This window comes from Tupaia chinensis, unplaced genomic scaffold (assembly GCF_000334495.1).
Source record: "Tupaia chinensis unplaced genomic scaffold, TupChi_1.0 Scaffold000322_1, whole genome shotgun sequence".
Lineage (NCBI taxonomy): Eukaryota > Metazoa > Chordata > Mammalia > Scandentia > Tupaiidae > Tupaia > Tupaia belangeri.
The window spans coordinates 6,182,256-6,202,171 of NW_006159816.1; positions in this window are offsets into that span (position 1 = coordinate 6,182,256).

Here is a 19,916-nt window from a genome sequence, read left to right on the forward strand (position 1 = left end):
TGTGTGTGTGTGTGTGAGAGAGAGAGAGAGAGACAGAGAGACAGAGAGACAGTGAAAGGGAAGGTGAAAAATCACCCCCTAAGGAGGAATGGCTATGCTTCTCTTTCATTCTCCTCCTGGGATTTTGGACACTCACACACTTGCACCTGGCATGATTTTCAAGCCATGAAATCTAGGACTCAAACCATGGTTGGCCATGTGAGAGTCCAGCATGTTAACCACCATGTCACTGCTGCCCCATGTTTTGGCCATTTTTATTCATAGATCACTTGCCTTCAGTGCTGGTGAAAAATCTTTAAAGGCTTTCAACAGATGACACATCTTTCTCTTACTTTGGTATAATATACTAATTGGCAGTCATCCTTGGAGTTTTGAAATATGGCAACAATAATATGAAGTTAATTGTAAAGAGAAATAGTTGCTTTTTTGTGATTCTAGATTATGCCAGGTATAAGCAAACCTGTAAATCCATCTGTCTATTCATTTTCCAAGCAAATGACTAGTAGTTACCTACCCTCAGGTAATGTGCTCCATACTGGGGGGAAAAAGGTGAGTCATAAGAGTCCTCCTCCTTCTTTCTTTTATGTGAATAATCAGCAGCGCATGTGTCATGCCATTGTAGAGGTCTTCTCCAGTGAGTTCAGGAAGGAAGCAATGTCAGGAAAGAATTCACATGAAGCTCAGCTATGTGCACATAATACAGAACAATGGTGTTAGAGGGCAATGGTACTGAAAGGACAGCTCCAGGCACATGGGCCTATGATGCATTTATGTATGATTAAATCCATGGCACATCATCTTAGAGTTTTATTGGAGACCTTCTCTCAGGGAGAACCCTACAAGAAGTAATTAATGCTATTTCAAAAGGTTTTTGATGTGCAAACACATGGAAAAATCTGTTTTCATATGTCAAAGTAATAGTAACAGTTTCTTATGCCAGCAGAGAAAGACTATGTTGGTTCTAGGTTGATGTACCATAGACTAGTTATGACTGTGATAAAAATAACCCTAAATATTAGTGGCTAAAACAGAAAAGATTTATTTCTCATTCACCCTTCAGGTCCAAGTTAGGTTGGTATTGGTGAGTAGGAAATTCTGCTCTGTGTAGTCATCTTTTAAAGAGTTGGAGGTTTCACCACTTTAATATATCACTGCAATACTTCAGGGCTCATCAAAACATGGAAAGAGAAGAACAGGATCAAGAACCACCGATTAATGCTTTTAACTGGACGTGGTATACTTGGCTTCTCCCATTTCAGTGGTCAGAAATATTTACATGCTATGTCTACACTCAAGGGGATTGGGGAATTATAATATTATAATATTGTGTACCTTGAAGTGCAAAAAGCTGAATATTGGGGAATAATAGTGATGTCTATGACAACCATATTTTAAAAAAAATTGCTAGAGTGGGAACCAGCAGTTAGCGTAATGACTATGTTGCTGGACTCCCACGTAGTCGACTGCGGTTCGCGTCCTGGAGCCGGTGGCTTAAAACTTACACTGGGCGCGTGTGCGTGCGTGCTCAAGATCCCAAGAGAAGAATGGAGGAGAAGGAATTGCGGCGTGACCATCCCCCCGGGGGGTGATTTCTTGCTTTCTGTCTCTCTGTCTCTCTCTGTCTGTCTGGCGAGCGCACGTGCCCTATAGCAAAAACCTCTCAAAAAATTGCTAGAGGGTATATGTGCTCACGAGAGAGAGACAGATAGAAAGAAAAAAGAGGGAGAAGGAGAAAACACCCTCCCATAGGGAGTGGCCATGCTGAAATCACTTCTCCTCCATCTCTCTCCCCTTCAAGATTTTGGGTGCTCATACACATGCCAGGGGAGTTTTTCAAGCTAGCAGGTCCAGGAGTTCTACCGCATGATCAGCTGTGCAGGATCGAGCTCCCTCAACCAACAGGCCATGGGCTGTCATTCTCTCTTAAAACTCCATTCATGGATGTTGAAAATGAAAGGATTGTGCTTTGCAGATATTATGAAAAAAGTGACTTTATTACTATTGGTTATTATTCTTACTTTAACATATGTGGCATTTTGCCACCTAGATTTCTTTTTTGGGAGAGGTTATTGCTATAGGGCACATGCACTCGCCAGAAAGACAGAGAGAGACAAAGAGAAAGCAAGTGAGAAATCATCCCCTGGGGGGAATAGCCACGTTGCAATTGCAATCCTTTCTCTTCCATTCTCCTCTCAGGATCTTGGAATGCACGCACACATGCCTAGTGTGAGTTTAAGCCACTGGGTCTGGGACTCAAACTGTGGTCAACTACATGGGAGTCCAACAGCATAGCCATTATGCCAATTGCTGGTCCCACCAACTAGATTTCTACATAAAATCAGGGGGATGGCCACACTACAATCCCTTCTCCTTTATTCTCCTCTCAGGATCTTGGGCATGCACGCACATATGCCTGGCATGAGTTTTAAGCTGCCAGGTCTGGGACTCGAACTATGGTTGACTACATGGGAGTCAAGGGATGTAACCATTATACCATCTGCTGGTCCTCCTCAATCAATACTAAAACTGTGATTTTGAAGCTTTGAAATTAAACTACCAAGGCTATTACTTGAGGCAGCATAAATAAGAATTCTTAATACCAAGCAATATGATGACTGTGTGACAAGCGATTGTTATTGAATAAATGTGTTTGCAATGAACACTTAGGGATTGCAACTTTCATATGGAAGTTATTCCAGTAAGCAGGTGTGCTGTGTGATCCAGCACTGTAAATATAGGCTTTTTTTTTTTTGGAGAGGTTTCTGCTATAGGGTGTATGCACTCACCAGAAAGACAGAGAGAGACAGACAGAAAGGGAGAAATCACCTCCCAGGGGGATGGCCACGCCACAATCCCTTCTTCTCCATTCTCCTCGTAGGATCTTGAGCATGCACGCACACACACCCAGCGTGAATTTAAACCATGGGGTCCGGTTCTCGAACCACGGTCGACTATGTAGGAGTCCAGCAACATCGCCATTACGCTAACTGCTGGTCCCAATGCAGGCTTTTACTAAATATTGAATACAAGATATATTCATATATTCATTTTTCTTTTATTAAAAGTTACATTAAAAATCTTTCACACACTACTACCCTCCTCTCCTTCTGTGCTCAAGAAAGATAGGAAAGACTTGGGGAAGAGAAAAGATGAAGTCCATTGGAGTGATTTGGTGGGGGTGCAAAGATTATCTGAGAGAAGAGGGCACTGCCCTACTTCTCCCTTCTCTCCTCCCTCATTGATATTTCAAATGGTAAGGAGATCTTCATGTTCCTCCTTGGCAATACCCTCTGGAGACTAGTGTGGTACAATGGACCTTTCTACGTCTGCACTCTCGAATGCGGTTGTCACTAGGCCCAGGTCACTACTGAGCACTTGAAATGCAGCTAGTGCAATGAAAAAACTAAATTTAACATTACTAAATTTACTAAATTTAAACAGCCATCCAGATTCAGGTGATAGTTGAGAAGGAGTTTGTTCTTATTCCTGTCTTCTTGGGGCAGGTTTTTCGGCACATAGCAGTACTGTATGTCCCATTAAAGGAATTGGTCAGGATAAGTTGGGCCAATTTGAGGAGGGGTGAGGGACAGACCTAGATAGAGCTGCTGCAGCGCCTCCAGTATTCAGCCCAGTAGCCCAGGTCCCATTGTGACCACGGGGCCAGGGGCCTAAATGATGCCCAAAGATTTTGTAGACATAAAAACAGGGACTATTGCATGGATCTAGGACCTGGTCCCTTTTTGGGGGAAGACTGTGACCTTGGGAATAGGAAACCAAGAAAGAGGCAAATGAACTCGGTGTGACAACCTTTTAATGTAGCATGAGCATCCATTTCTTCATAAAGCATTTGGATAGAAAAATCTTCATTGTGTTCAAATTGTTAAAAATACAGTGAACTTTAGTTTGCACACTTGTGGCCTTTAATTCCCCAAATTATTATTTTGTAAGAAATGATTTCTTTTTTTTTTTAATCACAAAGGAAGCTTTATAGTCAATGAAAGTACAGTACTTTGAAGTGCCTCAAATGCACAGTGCACAAGAACTCCTAAGTCATGTAGTTTACTTTTTGACCACATGGCTACAGTTCAAATATTTACTGCTCTGAAATTTTTACCTAGTAACCTTCTCAAATTGCTTTTATTTTTATTTTGTTTTTTGGAGAGGTTTTTGCTATAGGGTGTGTGCGCTCGCCAGAGAGACAGAGAAAGACAGAGAGACAGAAAATGAGAAATCACCCCCCGGGGGGATGACCATGCCGCAATCCCTTCTCCTCCATTCTCCTCTCAGGATCTTGGGCACACATGCACAAGTGCCTGGTGTGAGTTTAAGCCACCGGGTCCGGGACTCAAATCACGGTTGACTACATGGGAATCCAGCAACATAGCCATTATGCTAACTACTGGCCACCCCAAATTGCTTTTAAATAAAGTTCTTAAGTTGTAGCAATAAACAAACAGATATCCATAAACAATACTGCAGTTTATCAAAGACACATGAGAAATTTCAACTCTTATTCTCTGAGAGTTATAAAAGCAATATTTTGGCTAAGTTATTAATATAAATATGTTTATAATGTAATTAGTTGCATAACTCTAGTAATGCTAATAGTGGCTATGAAATCAGAATAGGTTTTTTAAAAAACACCAGAAACATAAAAATACTTAGCCCCATTATTTACCTGTAGAACATGTTCATTTATACCTAAATTATAGCATTTACTGTCATCACTGCTCTAATTTGAAAAGTTACATCCAAAGGATAAGGCAAAACCACCTACGACTTGGCATACTTGTTTATTTCTCAGTTTGTGAAAATGTCTTTGATGTAGCAAACAAATTCAACTCTGATTGCTATGCAAAGAAACAGAAGATAATCTGCTTTGCAATAAACTTGTAGTTCAACTGCATACAGGCAAATTGCTAAATTGCTAAATATGGAAAAAAGTTACTATCTGAACTACACACACACACACACACACACACACACACGCACATATATATATTTCTTTATTTCTTTTTTTTTTTTGAGAGGTTTTTGCTATAGGGTGTGTGCTCTTGCCAGAAAGACAAAGACAGAGAGACAGAAAGCGAGAAATCACCCCCTAGAGGGGATGGCCACACCACAATCCCTTCTCCATTCTCCTCTCAGGATCTTGGGCATGCATGCCCACGCACCTGGTGTGAGTTTAAGCCACCAGGTCTGGGACTTGAACCACGGTCACATGGGAGTCCAGCAACATAGCCATTATGCTAACTGCTAGTCTCACTACAGGTATTAAATAATGAAAAAAGTTAACAGTTTATTATAATTTATTTTATTTAACAATCTAGGAAGTTCGCAGCCATCAGCAGTTCCAGTGCAACATCAGGTATAATTGGGAATTCAGGAATCTTGGCGGAGCTGTTATTATAGCTACCAATGAATGACACATTGCAATGCTACTTATTTTTTAGCAAGATGATTTTTAGCTGTGAAGTTCCTATGAGCATGTGTCCGATGTGACTATATATTTTTTCTACTTTTGCTCTTCATTTTGGAAAACATGTACTTTTATTACATTATTATAAAAATTAGTGCTGATATTAAACAAGTTAATAAACCGAAGCCCCTCAGACCTCATATAGTCTGCCCGGCCTCCCCTTGATCCTTGGGCAGAGGCCAATATAGAGTGATTTGGCAAAATGGTTGAATTTTATTCTTGGGACTTAACGTGAAAATAAGACTGTAAAGAGATGCAGGAAAAACAAGTATGATTTCAGGATCATTGGACTTTAAAAAAGCAGAAATTTTCGCTCTTTGAACTAAAACTATAATTCCCCTTAAATGACCTCAGCGCAAAGGAAGTCCCATTCTAAACATAATATCCAATGACTTTAAATTCTTTTTCCACCAGAACATACCTATAAACAGGAAGAATTTTTTTTCAGTGGGAGGCTAATTTTGATACCACCATATTTATACTCAAAACAAGACCATTCCTAGATCCACCCTTCTTTTACATTCCAACGCCTACCTTGATTTTACCCTGACGTTGGACCAGCATAAGCTTCCAATATTCTAATTACTTCTCCAGATCATACCATAGTTCTGATGCTATAAGACAAGTGTTACAGGTTCAGTTTTTGAGTCCAGAATAATTGGGCAACTGGCGTTATCCTGTGACAAGTTTTCCCTTTTCCTGAGGTCTTGACTAATGGCCCTATTGTTATTGTTGGAGTGGCTTGTGCCCCATAGCACCATGACGCAAAACTTGATCTTTGGTAGAAATGCCTTACACAGTTATTCCTTCCAGGAAACCAGAGGGCAACAAAGCAACTTTCCAGGTTGAGAAACTGGCCTTTCGCACTATGACCTAACCTGGCCCAGGTGAAAAATATTAGGTCAAAAATAGTTCCATGAGAAAATTTCACTTGGGTTCCTGCAGTGGTTCTGAGTTCCAACTACCCATTAATTCCTGGGGGAACTTAAAACAATCACCATCTGGACTCCACTGAACCTTATTGAAAGAACTGATTCCTGGGGCCCCTTCACATACCGACTAAATTAGACTCTCTGCTGGTGGGCTCTGGCCATCTGCATTTTGAACAAACCTCCCAGATGATCAGGGAACTTTGGTCAACTCAATTTAGGGTATTGATCTCAGGAATCGGCATTTCATATCATATTTTCAAGATGAACTTATTCATCCTAAAGACATATTTATAATTCTGGTGTCTTACTTGTTCCCATCTGAATACTATTAAAGAAGACGTATTTAACGGAAAGTAAACTTTATCATTTTCATCTCCAGCCAAGCCAAACCTTTGATTCTAAGGAATGATTTCATGTGTCAGAGAAACCAGAGTTCAAAGGCTTGGAGTCAAAGGCTCGGGAATGAGGAAAGAAACAACGAGAACTCTGCCAATTCCCTGAGATTGCCTTCATTTCCTTCTCCATGTTTGCACAGTAAGAGTACTGAGCACTAAGTCTGAGGAACTCTACACACGTTATTTTGAATATGTTCCAACAACGCTGCAAAATAGGTGTTGTCATTTCATGTTTTGAAAGGAACGAAAAATCACAAGGCTGCAGAGTTAAGGAAGAAAACGTTTTATCCAAAAATGTCTGAGAAAAATATTGTTATTCAATCATGGTCAACCTCAACTGAGGAAACCGAGACAGGGAGGTTAAATGACTTGGTTATTGGGTCCTGCGGTGATTGGTCTTTATGTTGTTGTAAATATAAAACATTTAATGTTTGGACAGAGACAATGAAAACAAGTTTTATAAATATTGGATTGAGTACAATAGAGTACAAGGTTAAGTACTAATGTTCATTGTACTTGAGACCAACAAATTTGTGTCTTTTGTATAAGTTTAGATATATGTGTGATCACAGTGGGGCAGGTTTTTGTAACAGTTGTATTTGCCAGGAAAGGAAATGTGGAGTCAACTGAAGAATGAGCAAGGTAACCTGGAGGAGCTGGGCGATTAATGGGTCATCCATTGGGATACGACAATTGAGCTTCTTTTGGCCACATGACAAATCATCTTTTTTTTTTTTTCAGAGGTTTTTGCTATAGGGCACGTGTACTCACCAGAAAGAAAGACACAGAGAGAGAGAGAGAGAGAGGGAGAGAGAGAGAGAGAGAAAGAGAGAGAGAGAGTGAGAAATCACACCCTAGGGGTGGCCACACTGCAATCCCTTCTCTATTCTTCTCTCGGGAACTTCGGAACACATGCACACGTGCCCGGTGTGAGTTTAAGCCACCGGGTCTGGGACTTGAACCACGGTCGACTACATGGGAGTTCAGTGACATAGCCATTATGCTAACTGTTGGTCCCAACAAATCATTCTCATACTATCTTGTTTGGAATCGCTGCTGTTTCCAGTTACCAGCATGTTAACTTGGAGCAAGTCTGTGTTGTAGTTTGTTAAAAAACATGACACAATAAAAGCTAAATATGTTAGTCATTTTCTATTTTTTAGGTTGGATTTTAAGAATTTTATTTTCCCAGTTAATTGTAAATATGCTTGCTTTTCTATACTTTTCTACTATAGGAAGTTGTGGGGAAAATATAATAGATTCAGAAAGAGGAGGAAAGCAGACAAACAATGTCTCTTTTAAGTATGGGGCAGCTCTTCCTTGGTTGTCTCCTGGAGTCTCCCGGAACCAAGCCGAATTTCAGGTCTGCCCGTCTCTTATCATGTGATTCTTGTCATGATGGAAGAACAAGGAATGAACTCAGCCCAGCTCAAAAAAAGAGTTTCCTATCCTTTCCTTATCCTTCCTGCCTTCTCCAAGTTAAAATCAGCAGATAGTAACTCAGATTAAAACCCACTATCTAGATATAAACAACAGGGCTGATTAAATGGATCACTTTGCCACGGGAGACGCAGCTGGGGTGCCCATTTTTCATTCAAATGTTCCAGCCTCGTAGAAGTAGCTTCCAGCTCTAAATATATTGAATCACCATTAACCTACTGGAGAAAATAGAACACAAACACACACTTTCTTATTAGATGAACATGGCAGGTTGTCTGATAATGCGAACAATTAAGTGGAAGAATTTATTTATAGCTCTCAAAGGGTCTTGACAAAATCCTTCCTGTCGGAGAAACACAGTTCCTTTCCATTAGAACAACCTAATTGGAATCTTGAGGTGCAAGCCCTGTAGGGTTTGGGGCTACTGCCGATTTGTTTGTCTCAGATACTGGTTAGAGTGCTACACAAGGACCTTTAGGTCCTAGTAACTCCCCCAATTGTCCAATACCAGCAGCATCCAGCATCATGTGAAAGTTAAAATTGCAGTCTTGAGTCCCACCCCTCACCTCTTGCATTAAAATCAGAATTTTAAGAGTCACCCCTAAGTGATTTGTTTGAACATTAAATGTAAGCACTGATTAGTAAGCACATTAAGCACTGTTATTAGCACAGCTTCTCAAACTTTAACAAGGATCAGAATCTCTGGGTGAACTTGTTAAAATACAGATTGTAGAGCCCTATCTCTGGAGATCCTTATTAAGTCTATCATTTATATTTTCTACATTCTCAGGTGGTGCTGATGTTGCTGGTCCACAAACCACACTGAGAACCATTGCTTCAGGGCAGTGCTGTCTGACAGAATTATGATGCAAGCCACAGATGCAATTTCAAATTTTCTGCTTGCTACATTAAAAAAATTATTATTTAATGAATTTATTATTATTTTAACTCACGAGAGAGAGAGAGAGAGAGAGAGAGAGAGAAAGTGAGAAAGGAAGCTGCCAGATTTGGGACTTGAAGTGCAGTAGGCCGTGTGGGAGTCCAGTGCCTTAATCATCATGCCACCTGCTGGCCCTTGCTTGTCACATTCTAAAAGTAAAAAGTAATCTTATTTTTTATATCATTAATTTAATCCGGTACATCCAAAATGTTATTATTTCATCATCTAATCAATATAATAATTATAAATAAAATTATTGGGTTTTCTTTTTTGATAGTAATTAATTTTATTTATTTATTTTATGGAGAGGTTTTTGCTAAAGGGTGAGTGCACTCGCCAAAAAGACAGAGAGAGACAGAAAGCAAGAAATCACCCCCTGGGGGATGGTCACGCTGCAATCCCTTCTCCTCCATTCTCCTCTGGGGATCTTGGGCATGCATGCACACATGCCCGGCGTGAGTTTAAGCCACCGGGTCCAGGACTTGAACTGTGGTCACCTACATGGGAGTCCAGTGATATAGCCATACACTAATTGCTGGTTCCAATAGTAACTCTTTAAAATCTAGTGTATATTTTACACTTACAGCGTATGCTCCTTTGGACTAGCCATGTTTGAAGTGCTCAGTAGCCTCTTGTGGTTGACTCAGAGCTACTTAACATGCAGTGTTTCTAAATGTTTCTTCAAAGACTTGTTACTGTTTGTGAAACTTTCACACCTGGGAGAAATGAAAGTGTAAAGCTAAATTTAAATACCTCTTTTTTATTCTGCGATGACCTCCCCTCTTTATTTTTGCTGCTGAAATAGTCTTTCTTTAATTTAGTGATTTTTCTTCTTCCTCTTCTTTTTCAAAGTTTATTTTTTCCTCAAGAAAGGAAGAGGGAGGCCCCTACAGGGTTTTCATGCTGTGTCCCTATTCCCAGTCTGCAGCACAGGCACGCTTTTACCCCCAGCCTGTGCAGGGAGACATTGGCACTCAAACCTAGAACCTTGCTGTGCGGCCTCGGCATTGCTGGGCATTACGTTACTGCTGTGTCATGGCACCAGCTGACCGAACATGATGGATTTCAAAGTGTGGTTCTTCACACCAGTGCCATCAGCATCATGTGGAACTTGTTTGAAATGCAGATTCCTGGGCCCTGAACTCAGACCTATTGAATCAGAAATTCTGAGGTGGGGTTCAGATAACAAGCCTGCTAAGCCCTACATGAGGGTGTGATGCATGCTCAAGTTTGAGAACCGCTGCATGAATGAAATGATGGTAATAATGTAAGTGGTAGATTTTCATTATTTTATAATAGCCACATTTGGCAAAATAAGAAGGTGGCAACTTTATGCTAATTCCTCAGTTAAAAACTTTTTTTGTATTGCTTATGAAATCTGAAAGTCAGAAAACCGATATACTAGAGTTTAGTTAAATAATAGTTTGTGGGGCCAGCAGGTGGCATGGTGGTTGAGGTGCTGAACTTCCACATGGCTGACCATAGTTCAAGTCCCAGACCCAGTGGCTTGAGACTCACGCTGGGCACGTGTGCATGTGTGCCCAAGATCTCAAGAGGAGAGTGGAGGGGAAGATATTGCAGCATGGCCATCCCCCCAGGGGCTGATTTCTCACTTTCTCTCTGTCTGTCTCTGACTTGCTCATGTACCCTGTGGCAAAACTGCCCCATGCAGGAAAAAAAAGAAAGAAAGAAAGAAAGAAAGAAAGAAAGAAAGAAAGGAAGGAAGGAAGGAAGAAAGAAAGGAAGAAAGAAAGGAAGAAAGAAAGAAAGAAAGAAAGAAAGAAAGAAAGAAAGAAAGAAACAAAGAAAGAAACAAAGAGAGAAAGAAAGAGAGAAAGAAAGAAAAAAAGAAAGAAAAAGAAAGAAAAAGAAAGAAAGAAAAGTTTGTACTGCTATGTGTAAAATATAGTTTGCAATGTAGAGAAAGACCAGGAAAACAAGTGTGTACATAAGCATATAAATGAGTCCTGGGAAGTCAAGGTTTGGCTCTCATTAGTAAATACACCTTTTTATAATTACTACTGGAAAACGAATACACTTATTAAACAATACTTACTAAGAAAATTCAAGTATTTTATGAAAAATAGTGAAAATGAGTTAAAAGAAAATCCCCCTAAATATCGATGCTCTAATTCTCTAGTTATTGGTAATTAGTATGTATTTGGCTTTTATTGCTACAAAGGTAGTTCTACAGAAATTACAATCATCATTTTCTTCTTGAAAAATGAAGACACAAAAAACCTTTTGGGAACCACGTATTTTCTTTTAGAAACATTAGTAAATAAGGCCTGAAGTCAGCATTTTAAATTTGGTTCCTGCAGCCAACTGAGAGGTGAGAGAATATTGAAATTAAGTAGAATAGATGAAATATGAAATAATAGAAGGAATAAACCAGAAATGATTGGACGAGTGGAACCAAAAGAAAATCTAATTGCCTGAAGAAATGTGTATGTTGGGAGTGTTGGCTCAGGGGAACCACGGGAACCAGACCCCAGGACCAGGTTCAGTTTCTGTTTCCATATGTGATGTTAGTTAGCCATTCTATTCTAAGGCTCAATTGATTGTAAGGCTGTTGATTAAATGAACCAATGGCCTTAAATCGTTTTAGATTCCTGAGGAAAATGGTTTAAGAAGTCCAGAGCATTATTATTTCCCTTTTACAAGAAGTTCCTGTTAGGCCTCATACAGAGGAAATTCAAGGATATAAAGAGAAAAGATGTGATAAAAATGACTGGTTCTATTGTTCTGTGTGAAATAAGGTACCTATCTCTACTTAAAGTTAAAATTAGAAATCTCCTTTGTAGTTTGGAGGTCTAATGGGCCTTCAGATCTGGTGGATGGACCTCTCCATATTTCCTTCCTTTCTTTTTTTAGTTTTATTTTTGCTAAAAAATGTATTCCACTGGAGAGAGACAGAGAGAGTGAGAAGGAAAGTGAGAAATTATCCACCCCCCACCCTCGCCACACCCAGGTGATGGCTACACTGCAGTTCCTTGTTCTCCATTCTCCTCTTGGAATTTTGGGCATGCACACACTTATGCCTGGTGTGATTTTCAAGCCATCAAGGCTGGGGCTTAAACCATGGTCAGCCATATGGGAGTCCAATGACTTAACCACCATACCACCTACTGGATCCTGTCCTCCCAGTTTCAAAAGCTGAAGCCAAGTGATTCATAGTAATTAGGAGATTACAAAGCTCTGCTGTCCATTGTGGTAGCCACCAGCCACATGTAGCTGTGAGCACTTGCATGTAGTTAGCTAGTGTGGATCAGCATTGCTCCAAAAGTGTAAAATACATGAAAAAGAATGTAAATAATTTCACTTAATAATTTAAAAAATATTGATCAATTGTTAAAATGTGGCCACTAGAAAGTACAAAATCACAAATTTGGCTTGTGATGTTTTTCTATTGGACAGCACGACTGTAGAGTGATATTTCCTGAAATTTATGAATACTGTTAAGGATCAAAGGGATATATGGTAATTTTCTATCATGCTTTGAGTGACAATGAAAACCTACACTACTTAATTAAGGCCTAGTGTTAAATAAATGGGGATGGTGCATAAAATTACTTCTTTAAATTTGATCATAGAGAGTATCACACATTTATGACTCCTTTTTACAAGTCCTGAAAGAGAAAACTGAAATAATTATTTTTGTAATATAAAAAAATATTTTACCTGAAAATTTGAAAAAGGCAAATGTTAAATATTTTGATCTTATTTTTTATTATAAAATATAACAGGCATAGGAAAAAATGTAGGAAACTATGTGTTTATGGCTTAAAGAAAATGAAGTGGATTCCTTTGTGTCTAGTATTACTGAGGCTGAGAAATAGAACATTACCATCTCCCAGAATCCTTATGTAGCCCTCTTCTTTTCCTCTGGAAGTAGTCATAATAATTATTATTATTATTTTGCTATAGGGCACGTGTGCTTGCCATACAGACAGAGAGAGACAGAGAGACAGAAAGCGAGAAATCACCCCCCAGGGGGGATGGCCACACTGCAATCCCTTCTCCTCCATTCTCCTCTCGGGATCTTGGGTACGCATGCACACGTGCCTGGCGTGAGTTTTAAGCCACCGGGTCCGGGACGCAAACCGCGGTCGACTACATGGGAGTCCAGCGACATAGCCATTACGCTAACTGCTGGTCCCAAGTCACAATTATTATGATTATTTTTGCAACAAAATAATAATTCTGTTTAAAAGTAAAAATAATTTTTAGAGTTTTTTTTTTGTTTTTGTTTTTGTTTTTGTTTTTGTTTTTGTTTTTGCCATAGGGCACCTGCACTCACCAGAGAGAGAGACAGAAGCAGTGACAGGGAAAATGAGAAATCACCCACCAGGGGCATGGCCACTCTGCAATCCTTTCTCCTTTATTCTCCTCCTGGGATCTTGAGGATGTATGCACACGTGCCCGGTATGATTTTCAAGCCACCAAGTCCAGAATTCAAAACACAGTTGACCACGTGGGAGTCCAGTGATGTAACCACTATGTCATCTACAGGCCCAAATAGTTCCATATTTTAATTTCATTTTCTCATAAACTTTTTTATGTGATTATATTTTCTTTTAAAGATTTATTTACATTTAATCATGTCTTTATGGTGTACATTTCTTTTTCCAGCACAAATGCCGTGCATATCAGTCAAGACAAAGATATTACTATATCCATTATCATCAGCAAATAGTTTGTCAATTTTTAAAAAAATTAAGCATATTTTGACTTGCTTTTTTTCCTCCCCCTTTCCCCTTTCTCCCTTCCATACTAAACTTTTTTTTTCACATTTTATTGATTCACAGAAGATCTTAAACTAAAAATATGGACAAAGGTAGAATTTAATGACAAGTGCACTGTAATTTTCTACTGAAATGTTTTTTTCTCTCTTCATTCCCCCTTTTTCTGAAGAGAGGTATAAACTAACTTATTTACAAAAAATTAGGTTAATCTCAATTTGGTCTGTTATTTGCAGAAAGCCCCATAAGAATTCAATTTCTGACTCAAGGCAACAGATACTATTTGTATTATTGAACTTATGCAAATAACCATTCTGCCACAGGATAAGAATGCTCACAAATATTTTCCAGTTGCAAAAGGGTCAGGGAGAAGAATTTCTCAATTAAAAAAAAAGTTTTTAAAACAAATTGCTGAACCTGTCAACAATTCAAAAAAAAAATCCTTAAATCTCGAACACAAATCAAAGAAGAAATTCAATAATGTTTTAGACAAAACTTATAGAATTCTATTTCACCAGTTCAGTCTCATGTAATCTCTTGTAGTGTTACTGTGATCTCTCTGTTAAAATCCTGGAAGTTAACATTCAATATTATTATTGATATTTCTGAACTTGTCCCTATCACTAGTTGCCTTTTTCTTGGTTATTATTTCTGTCTGACTTTAGTTTTCCTGATATAGCACTCCTTCTCTGTGTTGAAGATCTCACCTTCCTGGTGTCTGGGCTTCTGCAGTTTCTTTTTCTTGAAGTAAGCATTGGTAAGGTGCTTTGGGATTTTTACTTTGCTAATATCAATTTTCGTGGAGGTGGTGATGACAAATTTCTGGTGTGTTTTATGCAGTGGAACTGGATTGGGAACCAGCAGTCCAGTTACAAGTAGTAAGTCACTGCTCAGTTGTTTCAGGAAAACCACTCTTTTGCGTCTGTGGCGTCCAGTGAGGATGATAAGAATGGTCCCAGGAGAGTGATGCTAGCTCACAGCTTTCTCACATGCTGATTGAAGGTTTTGAAGGTTTTTTTTTTTTTTTTTTTTGCTGTGGCTCAACCACTTTTGAGGCACATCTTCAGTAGGATAATACCTAGGCATTTTGTGCAATTTAACCACCGGGGTACCATCATTCTTGTCTCCACCAACTGATTTTGTGACAGTTGCAAGAACTTTCTCCTTTTTCTTTTTAACCCTTGATTTAGTGGCCTAGCATTTCCTCTTGTATATGATCTTCCTAGAATACATGGTAGATTGGGAGTATCTGTCAATGCTCTGGACCAAGACTGGGTTTTGGCAGCAATGGGGCTTCCCCTTCTTGGGCTTTTTAGGCTTTGGGTTACTCTTTTTAACCTTGTCACTGGTATCAGCCTTCTTGGCTTCAGGTTATTCTCCTTAGTATCCTGGTTCACAGTTTTTTCACCTGCCATCTTGTATAGTGGGAAAAAGAACTAAACTCTGGATACAGTATTCTTGGCTTAAATTGTTTTTCACTTAACACTTAGAATATATTTTTCCATTCTTTCCTTGGTTGTATTGTTTCCGATGAGCAGTCCAATATTAGCCTGGTGGGATATGCTTTAAAAGTAACTTGATGTTTCTTTCTTGCCAATGTTAGTATCTTATGTGGTTTTGGCCAATGTGGCTATGATGTGCCTTGGAGAAGATCTTCTTGGATTGATTCTATGTGGGTTCCTTTGCATTTCTTGGGTCTAGATATTTGAATGCCTCTCTAGGTTTGGAAAGTTTTCTTCTAGGATTTCCTGTAATAAATTATCAATGCCCTGATTAGTGTCTTCACCTTCTGGAATACCGATTATCTGGATGTTTGGGCATCTAATGGTATCTAGTATTACTCATATACTATTCTCATTTTTTTGGGTTATTTTCTCAGTCTTTATCGTGAAAATTTTTAGGTTAGAGGTTCTGTCTTCTACATCTGAGATTCTATCTTCTGCATGATCTAATCTGCTTTTAATACTTTCAAGGGAGGTTTTGATGTCCTGAATTACACAGCCTTTATCTCTAACAGTTCCATTTGATTCCTTTTTATGGTGTGTATTTCCTCTTTCAATTTTCCTCTTTCAATTTGTGGAAGAACTTCTTCACCTCCTGGAACTCATTGTCTCTTTTCTCCTGCATTTTCTGGAGTTCATTGTCTTTCTTCTCTTGCAACTCTGTTAGCTCTGTCACCATGAATATCCTAAATTCTTTATCTGACATTTCTATGAGTTCTGTTGTACTGTCTGTGGATGATGAGAGGCTGTTCTTTTTGAGGGAGAGATATTTTCTTGATTTCCCATATTTCTTGCACCTCTGTGGTGTTTTCTGGTTATCTCATGGATTATACATTACTTCTTACCTTCTTGAAGTTAATTCTGAGTGTTAGAGGCATGAAGAAGGAGATGATCTGGCTTTTTGCTGGATGTTGGGCCAGAAAGAGAGGTTCAGGGTAAAGATTTTCCTGTTAAAGGGGTAGAGCTAGGCCCACCTCAGATGCACATGCATTCTAGCTTTTTGCTGAGTATTGGGCCATAATTGTTGATTTCAAAAGATAGATAACTTAACAGTTAGTATCAATGTTTACTGCATGTCAGGTAATTAAGAAATAATTGGCATTTTTTTAAAGGAATCATTTTATTTAAATTTATTTATTTATTGACTTGTTTTAATTTGACTGGAGAGGGGAAGAGGAGAGAGAGAGAGAGCGAGCGAGCGAGCGAGAGAGAGAGAGAAAGTCACTAGGTCTGGTACCTGAACTGAGGTTGGCCATGTGGGAGTCCAGAACCCTTAAACCACAACACCACCGGTGTGCTCCTTGGCATTTATTTTTAAAATTAGTACTGTTTTCATAGATGAAGAGACAGATGTTTAAAGAGTTACTTGCTCAATATCACTTAATACCCACTAATCAAATACCCAGAGAATGTTTCTTGATTTAGCTAAGATAATAGCATTTGGTGTCTTATTTAAAGTTGTGCTTGCTTTGATTCCTCATATTTCCTGCAGAATAGTTTTAACTTCTTTACAGACATTAATCATCTAATTCTTAGTAGCAGCCCTATAAGATAGGTGCTATTATTATCATTATCTCCATTTTAAAAATGAAGATACTGGAGTTTAGACAGTTTAAGTAACCTGCCTAAGGTCACATAACTAATAAGGGCCAGGATTGCAGTTGGAGAGATCTTTTTCTATTGTTCGTGCTCTTGATTGCTACCTGTGCTGCCTTTCAAAACATGAATAAAGATCTTGAGAAAGATCTTTCATATTTGCATATAGAAATCATAGGACTGGCCCTATAGCTCAGCAGTAAAGGGAGCTGGATCCCATATGGTCTTGGACCTTGTACCTTAAGAAATACACTGGTTGCACAGAGGAAGAAGGATAGCAGTATGACCATGTCTCATGGGGTGATGCTTTTTTTTTTTCTCTCTGGCATGCACCCTCTGATAATAAAAAAAAGAAAATGAAAATAGAATTTACAAAATATGAAATATTTAAACTCATTAGTGGTTTAAAAATTTCTCCTGGTGAAATAAATGATTCTAATATCTATCTAATAGTACTTTTTAGATAATAATTGACTAATAAATATTTGCTAAATAATTTTTTATAAGACTAGTTTGCCACAGGAAATTTAATTTACTAGTTTTAGTTTAGCTAATAATGCAGAAGCTTTATTCGTCTTTGTTTGTGTTCTTTTTTGTCTTTATTTTTTGTCTTTTTTTATGCCAGAGGATGAATTTGAGAGTGGAGAGAGAGAGAGAGAGAGAGAGAGAGAGAGAGAGAGAGAGAGAAAGAGAGAGAGAGAGAGAGAGAAGAGAGAGAACCTTCCAGTGGAGATTGATCATGCCACAATCCTTTTTCCTTCAATTCTCCATCTTTTCAGGATCCTGAGGCATATACACCTGGCATATTTCTTCAAGATGCAGAGGCCTGGGGCCAGCAGGTAGCATAGTGGTTCCAGGACTGAACTTCCACATAGCTGACTGCTACTCAAGTAACTTGAAAACCACACTGGGCGTGTGTGTATGTGTGCCCAAAATCCCAGGAGGAAAATGGAGGAGAAGGGATTGCAGTATGGCCAGGGTGATTTCTCACTTTTCCTTTCACTATCTTTCTCTGTTTCTCTCTGGCAAATGTATGGACCCTGTGCAATAAACAAACAAACAAACAAACAAACAAATAAATGCATGCAGAGGCCCAGAACTCAAACTCTGGTTGACCATGTGGTATCCACTTCCTCTGGGCAACACTTAACTGTTATATAACAGAGCCAACTCAATGCAGAGGATTAAAAACAAATTAGAAGAACTATACCTTCTCTAGTGACAAAAAGAAAAAAAGAAATGAAATATAAACATGTCATATACTTTAAAAACACATGCTATGAAGTTTTTTGTTAATGTCTTTTCATGTTCTTATTAATCATCCTTTGCTAATACAAGATGACCTGGAGATTGTGGTACAAATGTTTCTTATGTGTTACTTTTAATTAGAAAGTATAACACGTTTGACTTATATTTAATTTTGTTGGATACTCTGTTGATTGAGTATTACATAATTATCTAGAGAAATTCTCGTTAGTGTTGACAGGAAGCTCTGAGTGATCCAAGGATGTCCATTTTTCCAGGAAGAAGTTGAAAGCAGGGAGGAAGGCCACCATCAAATTCCCATGAAGACTGTGGGCAGCGGGAATTAGTTTTTTTCCTGGTGACATTAGGCACTGTAAATATAATTTTATTATTACTTATTTTAATAACTGAAAGAATAGAAATAGAAATTTTATTGCAAAAGAGAATTTACTTGTTGATTGTTTTGACTGAAAATAGAGAATAGACTAATAATTTAGGAGATTCTAACCTGTTACATATCATTATAGCCACTTTATAGTCCTGTTAGCATTTAAGTAGCTATAGTTTAACATTTATAGATGGATGATTTGAAAACTTGTGTAAGAAAAGGATGGGTCTGAACTCAATGTCCTTCAGGAATGTCATAGCAATCCTGATTTTCCTTTTTTTAATTAAAAAATTTTGTGTTTTACTTGTTTTGGACTTGTAATTGAAATTTTGAATGTTCTCATATTGCATTGCCAATCAAAAGCACCTTAGGCATTTTTTAAGGATTTTTTTATAGAGAAAATGCAATGTTTCAATTTATTACATTATCCCATACATAGTCTTTAGGAAAAGTACAAAAAAGTTACCTGTTAGGGTTTCTTTTTCTTTCTTTCCCTTCCTTCTTTCCTTCTTTCCTTCCTTCCTTCCTTCCTTCCTTCCTTCCTTCCTTCCTTCCTTCCTCCCTCCCTCCCTCCCTCCCTCCCTTCTTTCCTTCCTTCCTTTACTTTTTCTTTTTTCTTTCTCTTTCTTTCTTTTTCTTTGTTTCTCTTCCTTCCTTCCTTCCTTTCTTTCTTTCTTTTTCATTTTTGCCATAGGGCATGATGCTTGCCAGAGAAGAAAGAGCAAGAGAGAAGAAAGTGGGAAATCGTCCCCCCTGGGAGGGAATTGCCACACCCAACCCCTTCTCTTTCATTCTCTTCTTGGGATTTTGGGCACATATGCACATGCACCTGAGACTCAAACCGCTGCTGGCCATATGGAAATCTAATGCCTTAACCACCATGATACCTGCTAGCGCCCATACTTAGATTTCTATAATGTCTATACTTTTTCTAATCCTCTTTAGCTGGAAAGTCTCTGAAGTACAAACTATAGTTTATCAAGCTTTTATGTTCTGAATCAGAAGGCACATGTGGATCTTTCATTGTTTCTCTGCTTCTGTACTTGTTTCTTTCTTTAAACAAATAAACCCAGTTAAAATAATTCTCTAATTATTTTATTATTTTTTAAAAGAGAATTTTTAAAAAAAATTTACTTATCATTATTATTATTATTTTTAATTTGCTACAGGGTATGTGTGCTCCCCAAAGAGAGAGAGAGAGAGAGAGAGAGAGAGAGAGAGAGAGAGAGAGAGAGAAAGCTACCAGGGCGGGGACAC